Genomic DNA, 19,006 nt, shown 5'->3' with positions numbered 1-19,006 from the left:
CCCGGCGGTGGGACCGCGGGCGGCGGGAGGGTGGGCGCGCGAGCCGAGGGGTGTGATGCGCGCCGGTGGGGTGGGGTCCGGAGAGGACCTGCGGCGCCTCTGAGCTTTGCTGGGGATCCCACTTGCGGGGGCTAGGGGGTGCCGGAGGGCCGGGTTGCGGTGTGGTGAGCAACTTTGTTTGCGCAGTTAGACCTTCCCCTTTCGGAAGGTGTTCGGCCTTGTCTGACCTCCTCGGAGCTCCCGGCAAATTGAATGTGCGTCAGTAGCATCTCCCGCAGTGGATGGAGAGCTTTTGAGGAAGGAAGGAGGGAGGGAAAGAAAATAGAGGAAGGGGCAACTTGGAGGTGCAGCCGCATCACCAGCGAAGCTGGGAGGAGACAGGGTGGTGGACGACTGGAGAGCTGCGGCCAGCCTCCTTCTCTGGGCGGGGGACACCAGGGTCCCCAGCTGTCCCCTCGGGATCCCCGAGCCCTTGGCTGGCGGGGAAAGGAAGGGGCAGATTGCTTTGGGCTCTTTGACGGCTCCTCTGTAACTTTTTCCCTGCTTCACTCGTCGGTCCCCCTCCCCCGCCCACGGTCGTGTCATGTGGGCACCGTGCGTCACGTGCGGACTGACTAACCCGAGCGCTCACCCCTGGCCAGCAGGCAGGGGGCGGCTCCGGAAGAATGCGCCTCGCTCGGAGCGCCTTCTAGTTTTGGGGGGTCCAGAGAGAGGCAGGGATCCCGGAATGTGCTTTCCTGGGGGTTGTTCTGAATGAGTGGAAGTCCTCTGTGGTTGGGCTCTCCTCTGGCTCCTGACTTGGGGGGGAGGGGGGGGTCTGGAAGGCGTTGGATGGAAAAGCCTGCTGGTTACAGCTCGGGCTCCCTCAGCTGGGACCTGACTTTGATGAGCCTCAGGGGAAGGCTGTTACGTGGTTTTGGGGAAACTGGAATCTTGCAGTACTCCTCTCTCCCCCCCGCCCCACCAACTCTCTTTGCTCGAAAGAAAATTGTGTTCCCGAAGGAGAAAACTAGTGATAGGAGTTTTGAATAGAGGACAGCTTTAATAGGAATAGTGTATCTTTGTTTTCCGCAGGTTATTGCATACATTCTTCTTGCTCCTTGCACATTTTATGTGTCGTGTGTGTGTGTGTGTGTGTGTGTGTGTGTGTGTGTGTGCTCACGCACGCTGCACATGCATATTGATTTAAGAGTTCTGGTCAATATTACTTTGCTTGTCCTGGCTTAAAATGGAATGGAGCCTATCATTATGCTTTGAATAACCATTTAATCTTATTGCATGATCAACTTATAAAAAAAAACCTCACGTAGGGAGAGTGCTATAAATTTTATAATCACCATAAAAGTATTTTCGAAAACACAAAGCCTTGGGTAGTTCTTTAAATGTAAACTGTCATAAAAGAAAACGTCCTCATTGGAATTTCTTGAGTATTAATATCTGATGATTTAAGTACATTTACTTGAAAGTCAACATAGCATAGTATTATATGCCACTAAAGTATATGGGTTAAGTGATAGGATATCTTGGTGTTTTCAAAATGACACACCTAAGACAAATATAGAAATGTATGTTAAATTAGTGTAAACCAACATATTACTTAGCAGCAATAGATATAAATGTAAAGTTCTGATTTGTTTCCAAAAACTCTACTACACAACTAAATGATTGAGGTTTTATTGACAATAGCTTTAATATTTCTAACAGAAAGTGTCTGCAATAGTTAACACATTTAAATAAACTCATAGTGTCCCCTTAAGGGCGCACTTGTCCTATTATGGTTTGTAATGATGAACATATATCAATTGTATTATATTCTCAGCACTGTATGTTGAGATGGAACTTTTCAAACTTTAATACTAGCAAGCAACACTGCATCTAGAAGAGAAAGAAAGGGATATTGGGGAGTATAATAGATTTACTCTATGAAAATGCAATGAAAAGACTTTGGAAAAGTGAGGGCATGGAAACTTATCAAGAAGAGAAATTCTGACTATCCTATAATGACCCAGAAGGCGAATATGAAAATGTTAAGAGCTGAAGCATCTTTACCATCTTAAGATATATGAGCTTGCTAGCAGAATTTTCCAAGATCTGTGAGCAATATTGTGAATTGAGTCTCCCATCCTATAGGTGCTCATGAAGAAGCCAACATGACCATAAGCCTTGGATTCCTCTGTAAGACGGACACCTGAACTAAATATAATTTATATTCTGCCATGATCTGATCTAAAGCAGTCAATCTCTGATGACTCGATTTCTATATTACATTTTGTTTGGAAGATGACTGCTTTTAGAACTCAGGGAATAAATGAATATGAAGAGATATATTTAGATTAAAAATCTCTTTGCAGCCGAGCGTGGTGGCGCACGCTTGTAATCCCAGCATTTGGGAGGCTGAGACCTTAGGAGGATCGCGGTTTGTGGACAGCCTCAGCTACTTAGCGAAGCCCTCCTCAACTCAGTGAGACCCTGTTCCAAAATAAAGAATTAAAAATTTTACAGGGTGTGTAGCTCGGAGGTAGAATGCCTCTGGGTTCCATCCCCAGACCAGCAAAAAAAAAAAAAAAAAAAAAAAAAAAATCTCTTTGCATCCTATATCCTATAATAACCCTAAGCTTCAGGCTTCACAGGCTCATTGGTGACAGACTTTTGAACCAATGTTCATAGAACCCCACAGGAACGTGATTCACCTCCTGTATCACTAGTTACTCAAAAAACAAAAGTAATTGCTTCTTTTACTTGTTTTTGAATGTATAATCCTCTTGAATATTCTCCTCAGTATAGTAATTCTGTATGCTATTTCTTTTTTAAATCATTCCTTTCTTTGTCAAGTAATAGATACGTTATTTATCATTATGAACAAGGTACAATTTTAAATAAAGTGCCTGTGTTGAGTTTTTATAGATGTCACTTGTTGGAAAATCATTTAAAAACTCTTGGCTCAGTAGTTATATTTTTGGAGAGCTAAAAAGCTAGCATAGCTAAGAAACTTAAACATGGTTTGTTTAGCAGTTGAGTTTTTAAAATATTAATAAGATTGATTTTTGAATATTCATTCAGACATTGGGTATTATACAGAAACTACATGCATATTTATAGCTAAACTAAGGCAGATTTTATAAAGAAACTGGGAAATTTGAGTAATAAGAATATTGATAAGATGCATACCAGAAAATCTTGCATGTATCCCAAAGACTGAGTAATGTTTATCTAATTTTACAATCACCATAATTTTATATTTTGAATTTAAAAGAAGATGAACAACTAGGATTTTAAACAGGCTAGACAAGATAGAAGCATTAAAACTTTCCATACTGTTTAATTGCCTTCAACGCCATTTTAAAAATCTGCTTAATTTAATTAAGGGAAGTTTCTTTTAATTTTTTCTGCTTTAAATTTAAATAACAAGGACCCATATATAAAATACCACTCGTTGTCCCATGTAAATATTTTTATGAATTATGGCTTTTTCATTTATAATTATGAACTTCACCACCAAAGTATTGCATTCTAAACTGGCAATTTTGTTTTATGGTCTTCTTAATGCATCAGACCTAGTTGAAGAGACTTCTCTGAGTGATTTTTGAGATCTCTGTTGAAGTGCTAAAGATTTTTTCTTTTTCCTTTTCCTTTAAGTTCCCCACTAAAGTTCATAGCAGACAGTTATACAGATAGTTATGTCCTACAGTCCTTGCACTATGGCTGCTAGTGTGTCTCACGCCACATAGGGACCTACGTAGCCTGGATTTATTTTTTCATTTAGTATCTCACAATGGAAAATAAAAGGCAAAAAGAAGTTTTCTAATTCTTCCCATGTGGAAGATGGGCCAAATAAGACTTTTAAAATTCAATTCTAGAGAAGCTCTATATTGCTCTCTCTCCTAGTGTTCCTTTCAAAGACACCTTCAAAGGAAAATAGATCCACGTTTATTAAGAGTCATGCTTTCTTCTTGACTGACTTCAGGCTAGTGCCATAGAGCTAAACCTCTATGCTTTTTTTTTTTTTAATTTGGAAAGTTAAAAATGAAAAGTCAAATTTTCTGCCAATATTGACTTTCCTCCATAGGATATAATTTATATTATCTTTTATTCAATGAACAATACAAATTTTAAGCATTGTGATCAGTGAATTATTTTAGAAATAAAGTATCTTTAATGTTTTGGAACAAAGTTAATGATACAGTTCTCTTTGAGCATATCTTATAAGGGACGCTGCTGAAACTTCTATTCTATATAGGCAGTTCAAATGGTACGACCTTGAATGTGAAATATGACCATTTTCTTCTTCATGTATTTGTTTTGAATTTGTTACCTTGGTGAAATCCCAGATTAAGAATTTAATGTCTCCATCTCTGCTCTTAACAATTACAAAGTGCAATCTTTTGGTACATTTATCATGCTCACCCTCCTATTTGGTTGCTTGAAACTCACATATTCACTTTCATAATGAGAAAAAAATGTTTGCACTTTTGACATCTCTGATTGCCTGTAGTTTAAGCACTGACTTTTAAATGCATAGCAGACTCTGGCCGGTCATTTCCCCCAGGAGGAAGGGTACAGTAGTGATCAGATGTCCAGCCTTTTTCATAGACATTCTGGCTCAGAATCCTGAATATGCCACTTTATACTAGCCGTACAAGCAAGTCATTCAACCTACTCTAGTAATTGTCCTTATGAATGTCAGAAAATTATAAATTTAAATCATGTCATGTTTGGTAGATAATAACTATTATGATTTTTTTTGCATGGAAAAATGCTCTTGTTTATTTGATTGAACAAAAATAAAATAAGCTGCATAGGAACAATTTTAAAGTCCAAAGAGACACCAGCTTTGTTTGAAGGCTCTAGTAGCTGATACAGCATCTTCTTGCTACTTTTTCCAGCCTCTTTTCTGTGGACCACAGCGATACATGCAGAAGCCTGCCAGCTATGCAAGAGGTTCTGAACACTCTCCCACTAACAAGTGTTATTTTCTAAATATGTTTGTAATTTAAAACTAGTCACATGATGAGATATTTTTAACTTTCAAGATATTTGACTATTGAGATTAACCAAGAAATGAAATGATTGACTAATTAATACTATAAGCAATTTGCAAGTTGTATTCTGAAGATTTGAAGAGTAATGTCATTGGATGCAGCAGAATATATTTTCACCTTTTAAAAATAACTCACACTGATGCCGCCTTTATGTGTAAAGATATGCTATTTTATATTTATTTAGACTTCAGACAGTTGATTTTCACTCGTGACTTATTTCCTTTGTACCTATATTTCCTAAGTATTTGGCGAGTATATGGAATTGTTTTCTTTAAGCTTGACAAGCATAGAAATCTTATTTGGATTTATTAATTCAAGTTTATAAATTTACTTCTTAAACATCACTGAAGTTAGATTTAAATATACTTTATAAGTGGAATATTTACTTCTTTGAAGAAGAGCAATAGTAAAGCAAAATTATCACTGGTCACAGTCAACAACGTACAGTGAAGAAAAATACATCAAATTCAGAAAAAAGTATTCTTTTCACTGAGGAGAATGAAAGAAGCTCAATATAAATAACTGTCTTTGTTAATAATTACAAGATGAAACAAGCAACAGTATAGCTACTCTTAGTACCCTAGTGATTGTAGCAATGTGATTGAATTATTTCCATTTTTGAATTCAGTGGAAGCATCTGTCTTAAAGTTTCAGTGTCAAATACTAATTCGTTATCCTACTACATTCTCAACTCTCTTCTGTCTCCAGTAAGAACTTATGTGATATTTCCTTTGATAAAAGTATGTTATTTTTATAGAGAATTTTTAATAAAACCATAAATACTGAATTCACATAGTTAATAAGACTTGCACAAGAACATTTATTGACTGAAAACTGTTGTACAATGTTTATATCATTGTGGGCAAATATATATATAAATTTGGTGGTACTGGGGTTCCTGGAAGCCCTTCTACCTCCGGGCTACACTCCCAGACCTATTTTTACATTTTTATTTGGAAGCAGGGTGTCCTAAGGCAGCGCGCCAGGCTGGCTTCTAACCTGCGCGATCCTCCTGTCTCTGCCTCCCAAGAGCAGGGATTACAAGCGTGCGCCACCACGCCCGGCAATTATATTTAACTGACATGTTATCAGCTCTTTTCAAAAGGAATGTATTTTGAAATTAATTTTTTAAACTAAAAAACATTGTGATTTTCATATGTAATGTTGACTAGTTTTGATAGTTTGAAATAAACAGTAAAAGTTTTCTTCTTTAATAATTGAATATAAATCCAATTGCATCTAATGGATCTATTTTCAAAGACCCATTAGGCTAATGAGTAGGTGTGTGTGTGTGTGTGTGTGTGTGTGTGTGTGGTACTAGGGATTGAACCTAGAAGTATTCTACCTCTAAGCTATAACCTAGCCCTATTTTGGTGGTGGTGTTCTTGAAACCAGGCCTTGTTGGGTTGATGAGAGTTTCAGTAAGTTGCTGACCCTGTCCTTGAAACTACACTCCTCTTGACTCAGCCTCCCAAGTGCTGGGATTGCAGGTGTGGATGTTTTAATTGAATGATTGCATGTGTTTCAATATTTAACTATATGGAATTGAGTATGATGGCACACACCAGTAACACCAGTAGTTGGGAGGCTGATACAGGAGAATTGCAGGTTGCAGTCCAACCTGAGCAATTTAGCAAGACTCTCAGCAACCTAGCGAGAACCTGTTTCAAAAATAAATAAAAAATAAAAAAAAGGCCTATGGGTATAGCTCAAAGGTAGAATGCCTCTGCATTCAATCCCCAGAAAACACACACACACACACACACACACACACACACACACACACACACGTATACACACCATCTACATGGCTTGGTTTACCTGAAAAAAATATTTTCTCCATGACTTGTTACATGAATCCATGCAAGGTTTTATGTCATCTGGATTTATTTTACTCTTTTTGTGGTACTGGGGATGGAATCCAGGAGCATTGTACCTCTGAGCTACATCCCAACCCTATTTTTTATTCTTTATTTTTGAAACAAGATCTCACTAAGTTTCAGAAGGCCTCACTAAGTAACTAAGGTTGCAAACCGATGATCTTCCTGTCTCAGCTTCCCAAGTACTGGGATTACAAGTGTGCACCACCATGCCAGGCTTTACATTACTTTTTAAAAAGTCACTATCTAAACCATGGCAAGCATCATATCCAATAGTAAACAAATGTAAGCATGTAAAAAAGGAAAACATTTTTATAGTATGAACAAAAGATATTCTACTTATATTGGTTTTTCTAATGACAAAACTTGTGGAAGAAATTTTACGATCCTTTTAGCAGCCTTTAGTGAAATATATGCATAGGAAATAGCAACATTTTCACAAATACCCATGAATTCTTTTTATGAGACTCTGTGAAACAAAGTAGCAGGAAGCAAAACTGTTTAATTAAAAAGACAAAATGTATATTTTACATGTATTTTCCCATTTCATTGCATTCAAAGAGGTTTTATAAAGAAATGTTTCTCAAATGCTACACTGAATTATTCATATTGCCAAGGACGGTAGGTAACATAAAAATTATTAACATTTTATATTGTCACTTAATAGAACGTAGAGAATGTTAGCTTATAAATATTAAGTACAAAATACAATTATATATTTAACATTTTTTTTCATTTTATATATGAACAACATTGCTTTTCCTAATATTTGGTGTTGCTATTTATAGGAAGATACCCACTTAGCTTAATACATATATAAATACAGGGATAATAAGTGTTGTAGAAACAGATTACTCTAACATTGTCTAAGCTTGTCAAGATCTGATTAGCTGGATTTTAAGCAGAGCCACTTTCAAAGATATAAAATGTTCAATGTTGTATATACGAAGCATTATAATCTACAAACCCCATTTTGCTATAAGGACATTAAAGCACCTTTTTCCTAGACAGATATTTTTTAAAAATAAATAGCAACTATTTAGGCTTAAAGCATCACTAATCCCTCCCATCTTAACTTATTTTCACATTCATTCTGAAAATGGCCACTGTAATCTCTCCTTTCTGGCTGTCTTCTTTATGTTAGAAATGAGGAGTGGGGTAAAAAGAAAGTTCATCTCCCTTCTGGAAGAGCAAGAATTTTATCAAAGATGCTTTCACCTATTTGCAATTAAAATGCTGAAACCATTTTTCTTAGTGTTTCTTCTGCAACATTGTGCTACAGCTGGGTCATCTTTCCCTCCTTGGTTGCAACTACTATGCTCTTTTTTTTTTTTCCCTTTCAGTGTAGAAATTATTTTAATGAACAACAAATTTGTTTGGCTTCTTTGGATGCTTGGGATACACATGTGTACACACACACACACACACACACACACACACACACATTTTTCAAATACTAAGGTTCAATGCTAGTGTAAGACCCCCGCCGAGGGGAGACCCTCAATCAGCCTCGGGATAAGAGAGGACAGCAAGAACACACGAGAAACTTTAATCTCCTTGATGCAAAAGCAAAAGGTAAGAATTTATTAGGGAACCAGTGCACTGGGGCCGACTCGTATAGGAGTTCGGCCCCGAACAACTGAAACTGGGGGTATTTATAGGGAAAAGACCACTAGTTAGGGGGGTTTGGGCTAGATTGCATGCGTTTACAGAAAATTACAGAATCATTTGAAAAGTACATTCTGTAGTCAAGTGTTAGATAAAATACCAGGTGTAGTCAGTAAGCTCCCGGGTCAAGGCGCTCTGACCCAGACAGTATAGATAAGATGGGGTGGGCTTATCGCATATTTTACATTCCTAAGCTGTAAGCTGCAGTAAAATATACTTTTCTTTTTAACTATTAGCTGGCTGCTAGGGGCTTATGATTTTTTCTTCTAAATGGAGCCTTTCACTAGCTTTAAAATAAATACTACCACTAAAGAACTTATGCATGTGAAGATAAGGACTCATGAAAAATAGTAACATAAAATTACCCCATGTTTGCTGAATTTTTCAGAAAAGCTTACTTAGTGGCTCATCAAATTTCAAATCTCAGTGAAATTTTTAACCCTTTGTAAATGTGAGACCATAAAGACATAATAAAGACATAATGAAATTAATACATAAATGATTTCTATATCTAAGTTGTTAAGAAGTGATAACAAGAAACCTATTTAAGCCCGGTGTGGTGGCGCATGGTTGTAATCCCAGCATTCAGGAAGCTGAGACCGGAGGATCCTAGTTCCAGGACAGCTTCAGGTACTTCGTGAGGCCCTTTGCAACTTAGTGAGACCCTGTTTCAAAATAAAAAATAAAATTAGGGTCAGGGGCTTCCATCCCCAGACCAGAGGAAAAAAAAAAAAAACCTATTTAATTGTTTCTATTTTGCTTATTTTTATTTGACTCACCATGTGGCAGGTAGGCTACTCACTACACAGGATAAAAAGACAGGACAGGAAAGAGGGGAAAAGTTATTCATAGACAGTATAACATATTTGCTAAAAGATTTAAATTTGTATTGGGTTAAATTTTCTGCGGAAAATGATAGCCTTGCATCCAATAAAGTGAATATATAATACATTGCAATTTTAAATAAGTAATCATCTGAAAAATATTAAAGTGATGGCTAACTTATAAGTATTTTTTTCTAAAATACAGGTGCTGGCATTTAGAGGTTAAAAACATTAAGAATAACTAAGGTTAATTAGCAAGGCTCCTAAGACATTTTTCTTTATGATGAATAAAATACTTTAAATTTAAAACCATTTTCCTTATGTCAAATTAATTCACTATAGAGTGATACTTATATAACTTTATAAACTACATATATACCATAATTCAAATATAACATCACTGTTATCATTAGTAGTACAAACCATATGCCAAGGTACAACTATAAATCAATAAATGCCTTTTTTATTATGCTATCTCTTCTTTTTATATATTTATTTGTTAACTGATACATTAACACACAAAATTATGCATATTGATGGGGTGCCATGTGATGTCTCAATACATTAATACATTGTATATTGTTTAAAGCAGGTTAAACATATCAAACATTTATCATTTCTTTATGGTGAAAACTCTCAATATACTTCTAGCTTTTTGGAAAGTACAATACATCATTGTTATCTATAGTCACTCTCCTGTGCAATCACACACCTTTTTCTGACTTCTATCCAACTCTTAGTGTCCATTGACTTCCCCTTTAAAATTAGTTGAAAAAATCTTACTGTCTAATGTGAAGAACATCTTGATCCCTTTTTATCCTTGGGGAAATCGAGACTTTATCATTGACTAAGGAGATGTTATGCTTCAGCTGAGTATCTTTTCAGATAGAATTTAGAGAGCTACAAAGTTATCAGAGAAACTGTTTCATCTACCTAGAATGCATTTATTCTCCCCTCCCCCATTTCCTTCTGATAGGAAAGTTAGTTTTGTCCAAGAATCCTAATGTAGGTATGCATACTTATGTGTCATATCAATAGATCTCAGCCCATGGGATAAATCCCAACTAGTCTAAACCAAGCAGAGAATTCCATCTCTTGGCCAGAAATTGTTATAACAAATTATTTATAACCCAGTTCTAAGTAATGAACAGTAAGGAAAATTTCCTTAGAAACTTTCCGAGAGATTTCTTAGTCCTTAAAATAAGATTCAAGAAATACATAGTTACTTTTCCTGTCTGCAAAAGTTGTTTGCTGCTCATGGAGGCAATAGCTAAAACAATCATAGCCATCTTGTGATCATGAAGAGAGAAAACAAAGGTGAAGGACAGCAGAACGGAGTAACACAAAGGTCATGGCTCCTTGAGGCATTCTGAAATAAGAAATCTAGAACTAGCCTTTTCTCTGGACTCTGCTACTAAGATATTACCCAAGATATTTAAGACAGAATTGGTTTTCTGTTACTTGAAGCCTAAATCATTCTAGTTTATATAACTATAAAATGTTATAAAATAGAAATTTTGGCATAAGATAGAATCGTATAAAACTGTATAAAATGGAATTGTTTTGGGGAGCATTGAGGGTGATAGTTAAAAAAATAGCAGTTTTTGAGGCTAAGTTAAAATGTTCTATATATAAGCTCAAACAAATTCTACTTATTTCTTCATTACTTTATTAAATTTTGTTTCTGTTCTAAAATCTAAAAACTTTTCCTCACCCTGAAGAAAAAAATATGTTGAAATATAAATTCATTTTAACATTAACCAAAATAGAACATCACCAAGATAGTGAATCAGTTACAAAAATATACCAACAATGCATGCCAGAACCAACTTGAAACATTTTTTTTGAATTATATAGTGTTTACAAATGTCTGTGTCATTGATCCAGGAGTGTGTGTAATTATACATTGACTCATCAAAATGTTCCAACTCCATTTATTTAAGAGCAGAATTTATTTATTAATTATGTAACAAACATTTATTAGCAACCTTATTTTTTTTTTTCTTTGAGGTACTGGAAATGGAACTCAGGGGCATTCTACCTCCGAGCAACACCCACAGCCCAATTATTTGTTTGTTTGTTTGTTTATTTATTTATTTATTGGTGGTGCTGGTGGTAGAACCCAGAGGCTTTCTACCTTCGAGCTATATTCCCAGACCTCTTTTCTATTTTATTTGGAAACAGGGTCTCACTAAATTGCTGAGAGCCTCACTAAGTAGCTGAGGCTGGCTTCAAACCTGTTCAATCCTCCTGTTTCAGCCTCCCAGGCACAGGGATTACAGGCGTGTGCCACCACGCCCGGCTTTATTCTTTTATTTTGAAAAAGGGTTTTACTGAGTTGTAAAGAGCCTCACTAAGTATCTGAGGCTGTCCATGAACCCAGATTTTCCTGTCTTATCCTCCCAAATGCTGGGACTACAAGCATGTGCCACCAGGCCTGGATCTAATGGTAACCTTCTAAACTAAATGTCTTTAGTTTTACTACTAAGCTAGAGATTGATGATAGAAAGATGAATAAAATCCCATTAATATACCATCAATACCTTCAAGGAGTTCAGCTGGTGGTACATTTTGTAAGACCTGAGTTAAAAGCCAATAGGAGAAGACTAGTTCCATCTTGTAGAAGACCTTCATGGTGTAATCAAAGTAAAAAAGGTGAGAAAATACAACATGTCTTTGAGAGGCTAGGAGTTCTTATTAGTCTACATTATAGGTCAAAGTTAAAGTAGTTCTAGAAGCTCTGTATGTATGTATTTTCATGTTGTGCCTGTGTCCCAGGCATTGTGCCGGATAGTAAAGATAGAATGGTTCCTAGGTCTTGACCATTTCCCAGGAATTTCAGACTGCAGTGTAATCCTTAAGAGTATGGCACTTCAGAAACAATCATATTTCATTTCTAATCACAGCACTACCCTGCTACATGTGAGAAAAATTATTTCTCACATCTTAACATTATTTCCACCCTGTATGTAATAGGAATAATTTCAGAATCTTCTTCATACAATGCCATAAGGATAAAATATAATGACTATATGCTTAGCCTCAGGCCTAATATAGTAAGGGCTTAATAGCTCTTTGCAATTATTATAATTATCATATATGATTAATAGCACTTCTGTTGTATATTAATATTCTATTTACTGTAATAAGAATTTTCAGTTTAAGAAATGTTTCAAAAGACCTGTGACTAGGAGAAGGGGACCTGGTCTGGCTGGGTTTCAAGCCACATTTCATAGAAGAAATAATAATTGACTAGTAGTTGATCACATGAGGAAGGCAAAAGAACTTTTCCAGAGACAAAACACAGAGTCAGTCTGCCTGAGAATTCATGGATTATGATGAAGAGTTTTTAAGTACTAAAGTCTTGAACTGAATATAGAAAATAGTGAAAAATGGGCTTGAAGAATTAGATGTGGGCCAGATCATTGCATAGAACCAGATGGGGAGCCACTGAATAATATTATTTATACCAAACATAAAGATCTCATTATATGGTAGGCATTGTTCTAAGCACTTTAAATATATTAACTCATTCTACAATCATATGGAACTATCATTAACCCATATTACAAATACATTAGCTGATCATCCATGTTTGAAAGTTAATAATAATAACGATGATGATAATGATGATGATGATAAAGGTCTTGAACCTAGGGCTTCCTGTATGGTAGACAAGCATTCTACTGTTGAGGTACATCCCTAGCCCCAGTATTTGAAAGTTTTTAAGAACAGATTTGACAAGGTCATATTGGGCAAGTGTTTTCTTATTGAGGGAAAATTTCAGCAATATTTCATGGATCACATTTAGACAATGAAGAGACTTAATTAAATGAGATTGAAGATACAGATAAGGGAACAATTTAGGAGGCTACATAATTATCAGGAGAGGCATCAAGGTCCTAAACTATAACAATAATGGTTAGAATGGAGAAGAGAGGACTAAGTCAAGAAATATTCAGATAGTAAAACTTTCAGCATATTTGGTTGGATACAGAAAACATGAGTTTTTCCTGAGTTGCCGAGTTTCTGCTGGGTGGTATCAATCATTAAAAATTAAAGGCAAAAAGAAGATCTGAGAGAAGACAATTCCACTCAGGATATATTTAATTTGAGGTTCCTGGAAAGAATTCAGTAAGCATCTGACTCAATCATAAAGTCAAAAGCATGGTTGGGACTGAGAGAATAGATCAAGGAATATGAGATTACCCAATAACAGCTAAGAGGAAAGGAATAGCAAAGCAATGTTCTGTGATCTGAGTGTAAGGAAAATCCAAGAGGTTCAAGGAAAGAAGTTAGGGCTGTATTCAGAGCCATCTTTCTAGTGAGTGGTCGCTTCTGACCAGCACAGCAGAAATAGTCAATGTGAAGCCTAGAATGTTTTCCATTGCATTTGGCAAAAATGGAGGTCATCTTTATTTTGTGTAATCCGAGTAAAGTGAAAGGCACAAAAAGCCATATGGCAGAAGAGGAGAATGAGGAGGAAGTGAAAAAATGGGAATAGTCTACATATATTACTTCTTCAAGAAATGTGCTTGGTAGTGAAGGCTACGGAACAGTTTCTGTAAGGAATGTGTGATTAAGAGTGGTAAGATTCTTTGTTTTGAGGGACAGAATCTGAGCTTTGGTTTCTGTATTTGTTACACAAATATACTTTATCCCATCAAAGTAAGCATATGCTAGCAACTTAAGATCCTTTGATTAATTGAATAAAACAATTACTCATTGCTTTGTGTTTTGTGTCATGCAACAGATGGGTCCTGGCAATAAAACATTAAGGATTAGACCTGATTCTCCAAGAACAGAGAGAGGAAGGAGAAGCAGTCATGTACAAAACTAACCTGGAAATATTGTTCTTGATGTGATGGTGTAGGAATAAACATGCTGCTTTGGGGGTGCTTAGGAGGAAAAGGAGAAGCAGAGGGTATAATATAAAGATCATGGATCTTGTACATAATAGACTTAATTGGATTCTAGCCACAAAACCATTAGGATCACTTCCTTATGATGATATTAACTTTTTCTGGGCCTCAGTCTCCCCATACACTACTGGGTAAATGTTAGTATCAAAACACATGTGCAGGTAGGAAATGTTTGAAAGAAATTAATGTAGTTCAGATGGATATACTCTATTATTAGGTGATGGAAGGTGGAGACTTGGAACAGAGGATGCTTCCTAGCATAAGGGATTTTGAGATTTTCTTTAAAGCTTGACCAGGAGTTTAGGAGAGGTGGCTTGGAAGGCAGAGGGAGAAGCATAATAGAAGGTGGATCAGTGTAAAAATGTTCTTTTCTCACAAAATATGTGAGAGACCAGTGAGACCAAGGAGACTGGTACCTGACTACTTCCGAGGCAACTGAAGATTTTTTTTTTCCAAAAGGGAAACTTAAGGACATATTGGGGAAGGACTAAAATGAAACCGAAAGACTTAAGACAGTATTCTGTATGTGGATAAATGCTAAAGATGTTCAAGCATGGGGAAAGACGTGCTTTATTGGAGGGTTAATTTTGGCAGAAAGTGAAACGAGAAAATTTGGCAGCATATATATTGAAGGGAGAAGAGAGATCACAGTGTAATTTCTAATGTCAGTGCTGGGACTGGAGGGAGAAGGTGAACTTGACACATATTTTAGAGGTCGTGTGAGTATAAATTTATATTCAATGTTATGAGAAATAGCGGTGAAGGGGAATCAAGAGGTAAGGATGACTCAGGTTTCTGAGTTGGGGGTAGGTGAATGGAGCAGATGAAGATGTCATTAACATATTCACATTGAATTTATAGGGAAATGGCTTCAGGCTTTCTAGAAAGAGAAAATCGCCATTTTTGAGAACTGTAAGAAAAAAGCTACTTTCAGATTATTATGGTTCTTAGTGTGTGCATACATAATACAATTATATTCATGAGATAGTTAACATTGATATTTTGCTTAAAACTAGACATTGGAATTAGGCATAGTGAGTTGATAAAATTAAGTTAGAAATGACCTATTTTATAATTTTAGCATAATTTCTTATTTCATTTTGCACCAACTTGATTTAAAAAAAAATAGAGTCTGTAAAGTGGAGTGCCTGGTAACGTAATGATTGTAGTACCTGACAGATAGCAAGTTTCTGATGCTTAAATGCTGGCCACACAGCCAAATTTTACAGAACAGTTTGACTGAAAGCTTGAGGAATGCCTGTATTTAACAGGATTGCAAATACAATATTTCCTATATTTCTAATGAAGACCAAATAAGTAAGGGAGAAGTATATCTATAATATTATCCAAACCAATCTTCTCAAATCAATCCCTTTTCTCAAATTGGTTTCTTCTTGTTCATCATATAAGATAGACTTATCTTTCACACACATATTAATGTGTCAATTTAACATTAAAGATGACATCTCTACTTTAATAGCAAGTCAAATACAAATAATAATGTCATTAAAAATGTTCTTTGTCAACTTTATGTTTTTAGTCTTAATTCAATAATCACAGAAGCTGAATAATTCCTCACTTTTTGGTTCTGCAAAGTGCTGCTTTAAGTCCATTTTCTTTGACCATTGCTGTGAATGTTCATTGCTGTTAATTTCTAGACATATTTGGAATAAACCTTGAATTGAAAGCTCTTCGTTAAGCTGTACTAAGAATTGAGACTATGTTTTTAATGAAAAATCTCCCCAAATGTGTAAAATTATCTGGCCATTTCCATGTGGGAATGGTTAAGATATCTTTTTGAGAAATCAGTCTACTCTGCTATGTGTGTGTATTAAAATAATCACATATACCTTACAGATATGCAATTTCAATTAAGCAAAGTGTTTAAGTGGCTTTTCTAAGTCAAGATTCTTAAAATAAAGTATGAAATATTTTGAACTACCTGTGTTTTACAGTTGTGTGATAAAGCAATATGTCTCACTATCTGAAAGTTTGGTCTTTTCATCTAGAATTGGTATGTGAGAATTAGGTCCATATTGTCTGTTCCTTAATATCCCATCAAAATGAGTACTAAGTTTCATTTGCTATCACAATGGTTTGCCAATGAAATTATTAAACATGTCACTTGAACCAAACATAGAACTTATCAAGAGTAGGACCACATTTGTCTTTTCTTCCCTTGTATCTAAAATTCTGCATAAGAAAAAAGAAGATATGTAGAATGTTTGAAATCATTTTTTGATTGAATCAGTGATAGAGGTAGTTCTCCTTTTCCTGTACATCATATTGGTCATTTTCTACAATTAAAAGAAGCAGTATGTGTTAGACAACAAGACTAATTGGGAATTATTGTAGGGAATAAGCTTCAGCACCTCTGGAGGCTGAGCAGTTGCATGATCTACAGGGTAAGTAGGCAAGGTGGAGACCCATTTGAGGGCCATCAGTCCTGAGAGCCAGGGAGAGCAGGTGTTCCTGTTCTAATTTGAAGGTAGGAAAAAAAGTAATGTCTCAATTTGAGGACCAGGCAAGAGGACTTCTCCCCTACTCAGGAAGAGGGTCAGCCTTTTTATTATATTCAAGACTTTGACTGATTGAAGGAGGCCCATTCACATTAGAAAGGACACTCAGCACACTGATTTAAATTTTAAACTGATTCGCAACCACTCTACAAGATACATATAAATTATTCTCAAAAATATCTGGGTAGCCGGGCATGGTGGCGCATACTTGTAATCCCCACGCTTGGGAGGCAGAGACAGTAGGATCGTGCAGGTTCGAAGCCAGCTGCGTGCGCTGGCTTAGGAGACCCTGTTTCCAAATAAAAATGTAAAAATAGGTCTGGGAGTGTAGCCCAGAGATAGAAGGGCTTTCAGGAACCCCAGTACCACCAAAAAAAAAAAATCTGGGTACCCCATGACCAATCATGATGACACATAAAAGGAACAAGTTCACACATGAAAGAAGCTCTGTAAAAATTAACATTTTAAGTATAACCATTTAAAAATATTTTAAAACAATTGAAATAATTTATTTTTTAATATATTTAGAGCTTACTAGATTAATCTGTTGTAGAGTAGATCATTGCTTACTTCATCCATTATGAAACTCATTTTGCATAAAGTATTATTTATTTTTAAAAATAGGGCATGAATTATGTCCTGTTTTGTCCTAAATATGTTTTATACTCATAATTAATCTAAATCATTATTTTTTCCACTTTATTAAGTATTCTTTTCATCCTTATACCGAAACTGTTAGCAAAGGAGTATGTTTTTGTATAATTTAAACATAGTGTGTTAAATGGCTTAGCAGTACCTCACCTGTACTTACTGTGATTCAAAATAGTGTGAGCCCTGGAGAAATTGAGGTTGCTGAGACAATGACCCATCAGTAAATTATAGCTAATTAGTAATAAAATGATTTTCATGTGATGTCCTTTTAAAAATATGGTTTGGGAAGCTGGGCGTGGTGGTGCACACTTGTAATCCCAGAATTTGGGAGGCGGAGACTAGAGGATCGCTGTTTATGGACAGTCTCGGCTACTTAGGCCCTTCACAACACAGTGAGACCCTGTTTCAAAAACTAAAAAGACTAAAAAATAGAGCTGGAGGTGTAGCTCAGAGATACAATGTCCCTGGGTTCCATACCTAGTGCTGCAAAATTTAAAAAAAAAATTAAATTAAAAAAATTAAAATACGTTTGAATTGTCTCATTAATCAGAAATAAGAGCTTATTTGGACACATAAAAAGCACCCAGAAAAAAATACACATTGTTTTTATTACAAATATATATGTTATTTGCTTTTTTCCATTTGATATTGTGATGTATTTAGGTGATGGGAAATTGACAGATTTTTTAACTTTTTAATTTTAACATTTATGTAGTATTTCCTGAAGTTATTCATATAGAACCTGAAAGTTCCTGTTTAATTTAGGCATTTATTGCAAACACTACTGAATTTACTTAGGGACAACTAATAAAAATATTTAGGAATAATAATAGACCATGTATCGGCTACCATTAATTAAAGGGTGAAACCGGGAATGATTACTTTTCTCTTACCTACTCCAGCCTTGAAGTGTGCTCTAGGGGATCTCATGCCTCGCGTCAGCACAGTGACTGCTTCTCACTTTCATGGATCAGAATAACCTCATCTTCTGATATAAAAAATATATCATCTGTCCTAAGTCCAAACATTTACCTTGCATCCAGTATCTGGTTGAAAGAATCTCCCATCTTCTGAGTTTGAGTCTCCATTACAAACTCTGAAAATTAGGAGTGAGAAAGGCAAATGGGGTTTGTTTCTTTTCTCTCTGTTCTCCGTCTGCCTTGAACCCCTACCTTCTCCTTCCTTCTCTCTCTTCTGAGTTCAAGGCAAGAAAGAAAGAAGAATAAGAATCAAATACTTGTTTCTCCAATTTTTTGTTTGGTTTTTACTCTTTCCATATGTGTCCTGTGTTACTTCAGTTATCTAGATACCATCTTTCTATCTATCTATCTATCTATCTATCTATCTATCTTTTTTGGTGATACTGGGGATGGAACCCATGGGCTTTTTTTTTTTTTTTTTTTTTTTGGTGGTGGTACTGGGGTGGAACCCAGAGGCTTTCTACCTCTGGGCTACACTCCCAGACTTATTTTTTTATATTTTATTTGGAAACAGGGTCTCACT

General features: G+C 35.9%; 1 protein-coding gene across 3 annotated transcripts in view; it reads left to right on the top strand.

Annotated features, from left to right (window-relative positions):
• Positions 1–19,006, top strand: part of MAGI2 (membrane associated guanylate kinase, WW and PDZ domain containing 2) — a gene marked incomplete at both ends in the record, with an annotated part of 1,509,512 nt that overhangs the window by 330 nt on the left and 1,490,176 nt on the right. The window lies entirely within an intron of this gene.

This window comes from Muscardinus avellanarius (assembly GCF_963383645.1).
Source record: "Muscardinus avellanarius genome assembly, chromosome: 9".
Classification (NCBI taxonomy): domain Eukaryota; kingdom Metazoa; phylum Chordata; class Mammalia; order Rodentia; family Gliridae; genus Muscardinus; species Muscardinus avellanarius.
This window is presented reverse-complemented; position numbering and strand designations above follow the sequence as displayed.